Source organism: Procambarus clarkii, chromosome 27 (genome assembly GCF_040958095.1).
Source record: "Procambarus clarkii isolate CNS0578487 chromosome 27, FALCON_Pclarkii_2.0, whole genome shotgun sequence".
Classification (NCBI taxonomy): domain Eukaryota; kingdom Metazoa; phylum Arthropoda; class Malacostraca; order Decapoda; family Cambaridae; genus Procambarus; species Procambarus clarkii.
Window position 1 is genome coordinate 2,497,283 of NC_091176.1, and position 10,740 is coordinate 2,508,022.

Sequence of the window (10,740 nt, forward strand, 5' to 3'; positions counted from 1 at the left end):
CCTCTCTCTCTTCCTCCCCCCCTCTCTCTCCCTCCCCTCTCTCGCTCCCACCCCTCTCTCTCTTCCTCCCCCTCTCTCGCTTCCTCCCCCCCTCTCTCTCCCTCCCCCCCTCTCTCTCTCTGTGCCTGTCTGTCTCTCTCTCTCTCTCTCTCTCTCTCTCTCTCTCTCTCTCTCTCTCTCTCTCTCTCTCTCTCTCTCTCTCTCTCTCTCTCTCTCACACACACACACACACTCATAGGGAAATCATGGAAGGGAGACGAACTCTGACTGCCAAACGCAGGAAATTCACAACTGGAACAAACACAGAGGATGGGATGGAACAGGAAGCCTGGATGAAGGAAGTACTCCAGCAAATGCAGAATGAATTCAGTGAAGGACTGAGGGTAATGAGGGAGACAGTAGCCAACCTGCAAGATGATTTAAGGGCAGCAAAGGAGGAGATAAGATACCTAAAGGAGACTCTTCCACAATACCAGGCACAAACCGTACCCCAGGGAGATGGGAATGCTACTGTGGAGGGGACCACCACAACCCAGATCTCATTTGCTGAAATGCTTAAAAAGAGCCCTGAAGCTAGGTCTGCGGTTAAGGAAGTTGCCATGGAAGTGGCTTCCTCTCAGGAAGCAGCTAGATGTACTAGCCGGCTGATAGAGAGAAATAGAGCAGTAGTAGTAGCAGGCATTGAAGAACAAACAGGGACCAGACCAAAGGAGCGGAGAGACAAGGACAAAAACATGATTAAAGAGATCCTTAAAGAGGTAAGGATGGAGGGAGCTGAGCGAAATGTTGAAAAGGTTTTCAGGCTTGGAAAGTACAACAAGGACAGAGACCGAATGATAAAGGTGGTTTTCATGAGCGAAATCGCGAAAGAGGAACTGCTAGCAAGGAAGTGTTGTCTAAAAGGTGTAGAGAAGTTCAAGAAAATATTCCTGCAGAGGGATATGACAAGGGAAGAGAGAATACGGACAGCAGACGCGAGGAAGGAGCGCAGGAAGAGAGAAGGAAATCGGAGTACCACAACCCAGAACCCTACAATCCCAGAGGGAAGTGGAGAACCCTCCTCAAACAGTGCAACAGCCACAGGGATTGGGGCACCACCCCCAAATTCTACCCAACAGACACCCAACCTGCCCCATCCCCTGTCAGCCCCCCACTAAGTACCCACCTAGGGCACCCTCCCCCCACCCACCCCCCACCCCCCACTCACCCCCCTTCTCCCCCTCACCCCTCTCCCCAGGACCTCCCTTCTCCCCCATCCCCCATGCCCTCCCTTCTCCCACATGCCTTCCCGTCTCTCCCACCCCCATGCCCTCCCTTCTCCCCTCCCCCCTAAGCCCCCCACTCTCCCCCACCCCACCTAAGTCTTCCCCTCTCCCCCACTCCCCTAAACCCTCCCCTCTTCCTCACCCACCTCAGCCCTCCCTTTTCCCCCACGCCCCCCAAGCCCTCCACCCTTTTCTCTTCCCCCAAGCCCCCCCATCTCCCCTATCCCCCACAGCCTCTCCTCCCCCCATGCTTCCCCAACCCTCCCTCTCTTACCCACCCCCTGTACCCTCCCCCTCTTATCCACCCCCTGTACCCTCCCCCTCTTATCCACCCCCTGTACCCTCCCCCTCTCCCCCACCACCCCAAGCCCTCCCTCCTCCACCAATCCCCCCGTGCCAGGTCCCCCCAGCTCCCACTCACCCCAGATCCCAAAGGTCCCCCCCAGAAAAGAAGCAGAAGAGAGTCAGTTTCAGGGTGATGTACTCGAACATAGATGGGATCACAAGCAAGACAAGTGAACTAAGGGAAAGAGCACAAGAAGTTAACCCAGATGTAATCGGACTCACTGAAACAAAACTCTCTGGAATCATAACGAATGCCGTGTTTCCCCAGGAGTATACAGTAATAAGGAAAGAGAGGGAAGGTAGAGGAGGAGGCGGAGTGGCCCTACTCATGAGAAGGGAATGGAGTTTTAAGGAGATGGCCATCCCGGGCTGTGAGGAGTTCAGAGACTACATAGCAGGCACCATAACAATGGGAGGACCAAGAATAGTAGTAGCAGTAATATACAACCCTCCACCAAATGACAGGAGACCCAGTCAAGAGTATGAAAACAACAACAAGGCAGTTAACACTATAATTGAGAGGGCAGCCTCTGCTGCCTGTAGAAATAGATCCCACCTGCTCATCATGGGCGACTTCAATCACGGAAAGATTGACTGGGAGAACAAGGAACCGCATGGAGGCGAGGATACGTGGAGAGCCAAACTATTGGAGGTGGTGACAAGCAACTTTTTAACGCAGCATGTCGGAGAACCCACAAGGATGAGAGGCAATGACGAACCAGCGAGACTCGACCTAGTCTTCACTCTGAACGACTCCGACATAAGAGAAATCGGTTTTGAGGACCCAGTAGGAATGAGCGACCACAGTGTACTGGTGTTTGAGTACTTGATTGAAGAAGGGTTATTGAACTCGAGGAGGGATACCGAAACCAAAAGGTTAGCATACCGAAAGGGAAACTATGAGGGGATAAGAAAATTCCTAACAGATATAGCATGGGAAACAGAGCTCAGGGGAAAGACGGCCCAAGATATGATGGATTACATCACGCAGAAGTGCAAGGACGCAGCAAACAAGTTTGTCCCAGTCCAAAAGGAAAACAGAGAAATGAAGATGAGAAACCCATGGTTTAATCAAAGATGTAGGCTAGCTAAGCAGCAAAGTAAAAGGGCATGGAGAAACTATAGGAATAACAGGACACTGGAGAGCAGAGAAAGATACCAGAATGCCAGGAATGAATATGTCAGGATGAGAAGAGAGGCAGAAAGACAATACGAAAATGACATCGCAAGCAAGGCAAAGACTCAGCCTAAATTGTTGCATAGCCACATTAGGAGAAAAACAACAGTAAAGGAACAGGTTATGAGATTAAGGATAGGGGCGGAAGGATTCACTACAAATGACAAGGAAGTGTGTGAGGAATTGAATAAGAAATTCCAGGAGGTCTTCACCTTAGAACAAGGAGAAATTCCAGAGGTAAGTGAGGGAATAGCTAACCAGGAACCACTGGAAGAGTTTGAGATTACCAGTGGGGAAGTAAGGAAGTGTTTACTAGAGTTGGACGTGACGAAGGCTATAGGCCCAGATGGAATCTCCCCTTGGGTTCTAAAGGAAGGAGCAAGAGAACTGAGCCTACCACTCTCCATAGTGTATAACAAATCACTGGCAACAGGGGAACTGCCAGATACTTGGAAAGCAGCTAACGTAGTCCCGATATACAAGAAAGGGGATAGACAGGAGGCACTGAACTACAGGCCAGTGTCCCTAACCTGCATACCATGCAAGCTGATGGAGAAGATTGTGCGAAAAAAACTAGTGGAGCATCTGGAGCGAAGGAACTTTGTAACACAGCATCAACATGGGTTCAGGGATGGCAGGTCCTGCCTCACAGGGTTACTTGAATTCTACGACCAGGCAACAAAAATAAGGCAAGAAAGAGAAGGGTGGGCAGACTGCATATTTTTGGATTGTCAGAAAGCCTTTGATACAGTGCCACACAAGAGGCTAGTGCGAAAGTTGGAGATGCAGGCTGGAGTGAGAGGGAAGGTACTCCGGTGGATAGAGGAATACCTAAGCAACAGGAGACAACGAGTCTGTGTGAGGGGTGAGGTCTCAGATTGGCGAGACGTCACAAGTGGAGTCCCGCAGGGGTCAGTCCTTGGACCTATACTGTTTCTGGTATATGTAAATGATCTCCCAGAGGGTATAGATTCGTTCCTCTCAATGTTTGCCGACGATGCAAAAATTATGAGGAGGATTGAAACAGAGGATGATAGTAGGAGGCTACAAGATGACCTGGATAGACTGAGTGAATGGTCCAACAAATGGCTGTTGAAGTTCAACCCGAGTAAATGCAAAGTAATGAAACTAGGCAGTGGAAACAGGAGGCCAGGCACAGGATACAGAATAGGAGATGAAGTACTTAATGAAACAGACAGAGAGAAAGATCTAGGAGTTGATATCACACCAAACCTGTCTCCTGAAGCCCACATAAAGAGAATAACGTCTGCGGCATATGCGAGGCTGGCTAACATCAGAACGGCGTTCAGGAACCTGTGTAAGGAATCATTCAGAATCTTGTACACCACATATGTAAGACCAATCCTGGAGTATGCGGCCCCAGCATGGAGCCCGTACCTTGTCAAGCACAAGACGAAGCTGGAAAAAGTCCAAAGGTATGCTACTAGACTAGTCCCAGAACTAAGAGGCATGAGTTATGAGGAAAGGCTGCGGGAAATGCACCTCACGACACTGGAAGACAGAAGAGTAAGGGGGGACATGATCACAACCTACAAAATCCTCAGGGGAATCGACCGGGTAAACAAGGACGAACTTTTCAACACTGGTGGGACGCGAACAAGGGGACACAGGTGGAAGCTGAGTACCCAAATGAGCCACAGAGACGTTAGAAAGAACTTTTTCAGTGTCAGAGTAGTTAGCAAATGGAATGCATTAGGAAGTGATGTGGTGGAGGCTGACTCCATTCACAGTTTCAAATGTAGATATGATAGAGCCCAATAGGCTCAGGAATCTGTACACCAGTTGATTGACGGTTGAGAGGCGGGACCAAAGAGCCAGAGCTCAACCCCCGCAAGCACAATTAGGTAAGCACAATTAGGTAAGCACACACACACACACCACACACACACACACACACACACACACATGTATAGATGAACTGCAGAAGGCAGCAACACTAGCCCACAGAATGAGAGCGAAGCTGCTGATCATGGGGGACCTAAATCATGGAGAGATAAATTGGGAATCAAGGACTCCCCATGGAGGGGACGAAGCGTGGGGAGCAAAATTAGTAGATGTTATAGACAGGAATTTCCTAACACAACATGTGAAGGAAGACACAAGGGAAAGAGGAGGAGATGCACCGAGCCTATTAGACCTGATTTTCACCCAGAACGTAGAAGATATCGAGAATTTAGAGCATGAAATACCTCTAGGGGCCAGTGACCATTGTGTCCTAGTCTTTGACTACATGATGGAATTCTTTATCTAAATTGGTATGACGTTACATAGAGCGTTGTATTTGGTACGTTGGGGGCCGGGTTCATCAGTCACTCAAGTACTTGCGAACCTGTTGCTCTTGTCTCAATCTTTGGCGGCTTTGTTTACGTTTATTGAAGAGTTTATGAGCATCGAAACTTGTCAATCAAATATTTTTAATGTTATAAACAGCCGCCTGGTGCCTCGGGGCTCGTAAACTGTTTAATAAACATAGCCGCCCAACGATTGGGTACACACTGAAGGTGTGGTGGACCAGGTGCTAGAGTCCAGGACCCAGATTCACGAAGCAGTTACGCAAGTACTTACGAACGTGTACATCTTTCCTCAATCTTTGACGGCTTTGGTTACATTTATTAAACAGTTTACAAGCATGAAAACTTGCCAAATCAACTGTTATTATTGTTATAAACAGCCTCCTGGTGCTTCGGAGCTCATTAACTGTTTAATAATTGTAAACAAAGCCGCCAAAGATTAAGAAAAGATGGACAGGTTCGTAAGTGCGTGCGTAACTGCTTCGTGAATCTGGCCCCAGCTGTGCATTTTTGTTGATCGGTAGAATGGGAACCGGAGCCAGCTGGCGTGGTGTGGGGTTACTGGCTAACTACCAGGCCCACTACCAGGCCCACTACCAGGCCCACTACCAGGCCCACTACCAGGCCCACTACCAGGCCCATTGTAATACTCGTCCGTATTTCATCAGCTCATTTGAATGAGTTAATTTTCTGGGTGTTCGTATACCTTACATAGTGTTAGTGTAGTCACGTTAGGTCGTGGTGGCGGTATATGTATAGGCCTATAGACATTTCTGGTCCCTTTGTAAATTTTTGCATGTCAGGTGAAGAGTCAGTAATCGCTGATGGAGTGATGTGATTGGTTCAGCTGGCGTACCCCCGGTGTTGGGTGTGTATTTACTAGTTGTGTTTTTGCGGGGGTTGAGCTTTGCTCTTTCGGCCCGCCTCTCAACTGTCAATCAACTGTTTACTAACTACTAACTTACTATTTTTTTTTTTTTTTTTTTTTTTTTTTTCCCACACCACACACACACACACACACCCCAGGAAGCAGCCCGTGACAGCTGACTAACTCCCAGGTACCTATTTACTGCTAGGTAACAGGGGCACTTAGGGTGAAAGAAACTTTGCCCATTTGTTTCTGCCTCGTGCGGGAATCGAACCCGCGCCACAGAATTACGAGTCCTGCGCGCTATCCACCAGGCTACCGAGGCCCCTGTGTGTGTGTGTGTGTGTGTGTGTGTGTGTGTGTGTGTGTGTGTGTGTGTGTGTGTGTGTGTGTGTGTGTGTGTGTGTGTGTGTGTGGTGGTAGTGGAGTAGGGACTAACACCTGAGGACATTATGTACGCCGCTACCTCATCACTACTCTAACCCAACCAAACCTAACGAAGATAAGAGAGGAAATATTGTGCTTTCAATATGGAAGATACTGGAAGTCCTGCTTCCAAGCTTGCATAGTAGAATACGAACATATTTGAGCGAAAGATACGGAAGGAATTGCAAAATAAAACCAGCGAGGAGTAGAGGTGCCTTAGGCACAGTCAGAGAGCACTGTATGAACGTCAGAGGTCCACGGCAGTTCAGTGCTCTCTCAGCAAGCATTAGAAATATTGCCGGAAGAAAGGTGGACGTCTTCAAAAGCAATTAGATAAATAACTCCTTGCAAGAAGTGCCGGACCAAGCTCGTTGTAGTGAATGCGTGGGTATGCGGGCCGCACCAAGCAACAGCCTGTTGGACCAAGTTAACACAAATCGAGCCTGGCCCCAGGCCGAGCTCAGGGAGTAGAACTCCCAGAACTCTCTCCAGGTGTGGTGTTTCAAGTGCAGTTGAGCTCGTGTACACGAAACCCAGTGAGAAAACTCGAACATTTTGTTACTGTACAGGAGAACAAGGCCGCCGGTATCTTTATCTGGCGTTGATGGCTTCTTAAAATAGTATGATAGACGGGTCAAGGTTTGAGGGGAGTTACCCTGCCTAGATCTGTGCCTGGTTGAGGTGCTGGAGACAGGACAGGGGGGGGGGGGGCAAGGACTGGCCAAGCGAGCGGCACAGCAGCCTCATCATGTGAGCGGCTCAGCAGCCTCATCATGTGAGCGGCACAGCAGCCTTATCATGTGAGCGGCACAGCAGCCTCATCATGTGAGCGGCACAGCAGCCTCATCATGTGAGCGGCACAGCAGCCTCATCATGTGAGCGGCACAGCAGCCTCATCATGTGAGCGGCACAGCAGCCTCATCATGTGAGCGGCACAGCAGCCTCATCATGTGAGCGGCACAGCAGCCTCATCATGTGAGCGGCACAGCAGCCTCATCATGTGAGCGGCACAGCAGCCTCATCATGTGAGCGGCACAGCAGCCTCATCATGTGAGCGGAAGTGTGCTTCACGTAGAACTTTTCAGCCGCTGTTGCTGGCCAAGTGAACGACGTGCCTCGATGCTCTTATGCTTGGTTGGTGTGTGTCTCGTCTTTGTTTACACTTTGTCGGTGTCTGGTGGTGAGAGTGTGTGTGCTGCCTCGGCCCCTCAGGCGCCTCAGGTCATTGTAATTAATAACGAAAAAGGGCAACCACTTACGAAGCCTGTACATCTTTCCTCAATCATGGCGACGTGACTTAAATATATGAAACAGTTTGAGCTTGGAAACGTCACATCCCTATGGTTATTGTTATTATAAACAACCGCGTAGTGCTTCGCACCCCATAAAATGTTTAATAAATGTAAATAAAACCGCTATGATGTAGCAAAGATATACAGGTGATGGCTTTGATGAATCCTGGTGTTGGAAGACAGTCGAGGGCAGCAAGCGGAACTATAGGCTTGTTGTATTCTACATGACTGTGGTCAGTCCCGTGATGAGTCCTATATCCTCGTTGAGGCGTGAAGCGATGGCGCCACTGCTTTGATTCACGTTGAGTTGAGCCGAGACTGAACACCTAAGCCAAAGGTTTGCTGTATTTTGTGCTGTTTGGTGGTAATGACCTCGTTGGCAGCGTGTTCGCTAGTTAACCCAAGCCACGAACACGTCTCCAGCGACCAATATGAACGCTCCATGCCCCGCCTCACACTCCCGGCCTGACTTTGTCTTGTAAGCAGCTCTGTCAGGGTGGAGGAGGAGGAGACGACTAATTTTTGCAGTGGTTGGGTTGGGGGGGGGGGGAGCTGAGGTTTAATGGTGGGGGGGGGGGTCTGAGGGAAAGACGAGTTTGGCATAATATACAGGATTGTGAGAATCATGCTTCCCCCTCCCAGCCTATTCCATCCCTCCCCCAACCTATTCCATCTCCCCCCCCCAACCTATTCCATCTCCCCCCCCCCCCTCCAGCCTACACCTGTTGCCGGGCCTCGTGATGAGGCGACCTGCTCTTCCTGCTGCCCCTGCCCCTGCTGCCCTTGCTGGCAGTACTGGCTCAATGGTTGCTGGGTAGAGATGGATGTGTATGGTGGGCGTCTCCTGGTTGGAAGTTTGACTAGTTGAGTAGTCGTTTGGTAGGCGGGTGATTGGTGAGTAATGTTGGACGCTACATGGCCGTCTTGGGCCAGAGATGTGGGTGGTGGGGGGGGGGGTCGCAAGACGGGGTGGGGGCGGTGGACACGGCGGGTGGACAATGGCGAGCAGAGAGGGGGAGGGAGCACGCAAACAATGGTGGTGGTAGAACAGGGGCAGGGCAGTAGACGTACGTGCTGGCGGTCGTGCCTGTCTGTCTGTCTGTCCCGTCTTCATTGTTTGGTCCTGTCCTATCCCCCCACCCCCCCCTCTCTCTCCCCCTCCCCCTACGGTCTAGTACTTCATGCTCACATGAATACGGAGTTCATTAACCCACCTCTCGCTCTGGTTCGTCTCATTTTATTTTACTTCACAGGTGTAGGGAGGACGAGAGCGGCTCTGGTGCACGGGGGGGGGGGGGGGGGCTCTTGCTCGCTCAGGTCACATCTGTAAACTTCAATGGGTGTAAGACCTCGTTGGGGATCTTATTATTTTGTGGTGCAATTTTCCCGGCGAAGATGACCGTGGTGAACTGTTAGTCACGCGCCTCACAGGTGGACATTGGTACAGTGGTTATTTGTCTTATTTGACACGCTACAATACAGTCTGTCTCTCTGTCTCTCTCTCTCTCTGTCTCTCTCTCTCTCTGTCTCTCTGTCTCTCTGTCTCTCTGTCTCTCTCTCTCTGTCTCTCTCTCTCTGTCTCTCTCTCTCTGTCTCTCTCTCTCTCTCTGTCTCTCTCTCTCTGTCTCTCTCTCTCTCTCTCTCTGTCTCTCTCTCTCTCTGTCTCTCTCTCTCTCTGTCTCTCTCTCTCTCTCTCTCTCTCTCTCTCTCTCTGTCTCTCTCTCTCTCTGTCTCTCTCTCTCTCTCTCTCTCTCTCTCTCTCTCTCTCTCTCTCTCTCTCTCTCTCTCTCTCTCTCTCTCTCTCTCTCTCTCTCTCTCTCTCTCTCTCTCTCTCTCTCTCTCTCTCTCTCTCTCTCTCTCTCTCTCTCTCTCTCTCTCTCTCTCTCTCTCTCTCTCTCTCTCTCTCTCTCTCTCGCTCGCTCGCATACATACGTACGTACGTACATACATACATACATACTTCCCCGGCAACACACACACATCTAAGAGCAACTAGGTGAGCACACACATTCCCAGGATTCTGCCCGTAGCAGCTGTCTAACTCCCATATACCTATTTTCTCACAGAAGAATAGAGGTATCAGATGAAAGAATGGTCTAAAATAACTCCCTTTTATTTCTGCCTCGTCCCGAAATCGATCCCCGGGGCCCTTAGGACTACGACCCCAGAGCGTTGTCGAATCGGCCGCGAGGACCTGTGAAGTGCCTGTGTTTGTACTCACCTAGATGTGCTTGCAGGGTCGAGCTTGGCTCCTGGCCCCGGCCTTCCGAACGTCCTTAGATGAATGCAATGACTCGTTTCTCATGTTTTTATCATATTTACAGTTAAAACTGTGAATCGAAGTACCTTCAACTGCTTCTACGTCTGACGTGATCCATTTGTAGATAGCCCTGACACTGACGTCCCCGCGTGACGCTGTGACGTCCCCGCGTGACGCTGTGACGTCCCCGCGTGACGCTGTGACGTCCCCGCGTGACGCTGTGACGTCCCCGCGTGACGCTGTGACGTCCCCGCGTGACGCTGTGACGTCCCCGCGTGACGCTCTGACGTCCCCGCGTGACGCTGTGACGTCCCTGCGTGACGCTCTGACGTCCCCGCGTGACGCTGTGACGTCCCCGCGTGACGCTCTGACGTCCTCGCGTGACACTCTGACGTCCTCGCGTGACACTCTGACGTCCTCGCGTGACACTCTGACGTCCTCGCGTGACACTCTGACGTCCTCGCGTGACACTCTGACGTCCTCGCGTGACACTCTGACGTCCTCGCGTGACACTCTGACGTCCTCGCGTGACACTCTGACGTCCTCGCGTGACACTCTGACGTCCTCGCGTGACACTCTGACGTCCTCGCGTGACACTCTGACGTCCTCGCGTGACACTCTGACGTCCTCGCGTGACACTCTGACGTCTCTGCGTGACACTCTGACGTCCCTGCGTGACACTCTGACGTCCCTGCGTGACACTCTGACGTCCCCGCGTGACACTCTGACGTCCCTGCGTGACACTCTGACGTCCCTGCGTGACACTCTGACGTCCCCGCGTGACTCTGTGACGTC

General features: G+C 51.0%; 1 non-coding gene across 1 annotated transcript; it reads right to left on the reverse strand.

Moving 5' to 3' along the window:
* Positions 1-6,220: 6,220 nt before the first annotated feature.
* TRNAT-CGU (transfer RNA threonine (anticodon CGU)) lies at positions 6,221-6,292 on the reverse strand. Its single transcript has one exon. It is a non-coding gene; the product is annotated as a tRNA-Thr (tRNA).
* Positions 6,293-10,740: the final 4,448 nt, after the last annotated feature.